The sequence below is a fragment of the Mus caroli genome, unplaced genomic scaffold, assembly GCF_978045245.1.
Source record: "Mus caroli unplaced genomic scaffold, Mus_caroli_1 scaffold_15, whole genome shotgun sequence".
Classification (NCBI taxonomy): Eukaryota; Metazoa; Chordata; class Mammalia; order Rodentia; family Muridae; genus Mus; species Mus caroli.
Genome location: NW_028227270.1, coordinates 23,652,407 through 23,654,414, shown reverse-complemented (window position 1 = coordinate 23,654,414; position 2,008 = coordinate 23,652,407).

Here is a 2,008-nt window from a genome sequence, read left to right as displayed (position 1 = left end):
ACCGTGTGAAAATGCAGGTTGTAGTTTCACAATTTTCTTAAGAAAACACTTTTTCAAGAATATTTGTTTGTTTTTCTTTTATTGAAAATAGATTTTGTTGGGGCAGTTTACTCTGATCATAGCTCATCTTTTCCCTCCTCCTCCTCCTCCCAGTTCTTCCTCACCCCACTCCCACCCTGACCTATATTCCTTCTATCCCTCATCAGAAAACAAGCAGGGATCTAAGGAACAATAATAAGATAAAACAATATACAATAAGATAAAACAAAAACAAATTGGAAACACACAAAAAAAGTGAAAAAGCCAAAGAAAAGGCCACAAGAAACATATAGACACAGAGACACATGCATTGTCACACATGGGAATCCTGGAAAACCCCAAAACAGAAAGCCATAATATATATGCAAAGGGCTTTGTAAATTTAAAAGAGGAAAAAATATGCCCTGACTCAACATTCTGAGACAAAGAACTTCCAACTTCAAAGATGCCACTGAGTTTGTTTTCTGTTGGCCATCCAACATGAGGCCTGCCCTTAAAGGGGGTTTGTTTCAGCTACTCTTCATGGTAGGCCCTACGCTCAGCAGTGGCAGGTGTCCAACAGAAAATGAATGACACAGCTGTTTTGGATGTTCCTTGTTTAATAACGTCCTGTCAGAGCCCTTCCCTTTTTCTTTAAATAACAACAAAAACGAAACAAAACAAAAGCTGTCTCATTATTTTTCATTTGTATTTTATTTGTATTTTTTTATTCTTTATTTTTACCCTATGGGTTCCTTTTTGTGTATATATTACAGCTCCCAGTTTAGCAAGTTGGTTGGTTGTTTTCTATAGGATTTCTTAGTGTTCAAACAAGGGGGTCTCTGTTTCTTGTGCCTTCTCTTAGACTCTTTTTCCTTCTGCTTGCTTTGTTCAATTCTGACATTAGTTTTTTTGTTTTATCTTATTTTAGTTTATTATTATCTGCTCCACCAAAGTGGTTTTTCTTCCCCTGGTGAGACTCTCTTGGAAAAAAACCAATTTTTCACTTGTAAGTTGTTATCGATTGGAGATAGCTTCTGGGTTAGGGTTGGGGGCATATGTTCACTTATCCTTTTAGCTCTGGGACTCCATCTGGTGCTGTTAGGAGAATGTCATTTTATTGCTAGGAGAACAGTAGTATTTGGTTTTAGCCTAGGTCCCTGGCCTATCTTGTCTCGGGTTCTTGGCCACCCAAGTAACATTAGGTATAGGCTTTATCTCATGAATTGAAGAGACCTTAAACCTAATCATATATTGTTTGGTGACTCCTACAAACTTTGTGTCACTACTGTGCTAGTGTATCTTACAGTAGCTGCATTGGTGTTTATCTTTCTCCTTTGGTAGCATACAGAGTCCCTCAGCCATAGGGCCTCACTGTCATTTCCTGGAGATCAACCAACAGCTTTGGCAATCGCCTGAATTGTCTGAGCATTCCTATGGTTTCCCCTTTAACCAGCACCTTTATTAGATGGAACCCATTCTTGGTAACAGAAGCTTCATTTGGTGGTGAGACATGTCCAGTTGGGGCTTTGTCTCCTCTGTTATTTGTCAATTTTGTTTAGATCACCTTCAGATATGCATACATTTTAGGACGTTTCCACTGTATTAGGTTTACATATGACCCCTCAAATGACCCTTACTTTTAGCTGTCTCTCCCTATATTCCCTTCATCAGCCCCCTCTTTCCTTCCTCCCCTGTTTCCCTCCTGCACTCTCTTCTTCCCTCTCCTTCCCTGTATAATCCTTCCATTCTAGTCTGTTACCTCATCCATCCATAGTTGTCTATTCTACTTTCCCTTCCTATGGCCATCTATCCCCTTCAACGAGTCCCTTACTGTATACCTTACCTCTGTGGCTATACAGACTGTAGCATGCTTATCATTTTCAAGTATTTTAAAGATGTGCGTGTATATGAGTTTCCCCAATTTTATCACGATGATGAAAAGTTTTTTTGTTTAGTTGTTGTTGTTGTTTACAATACTTCAGGAACA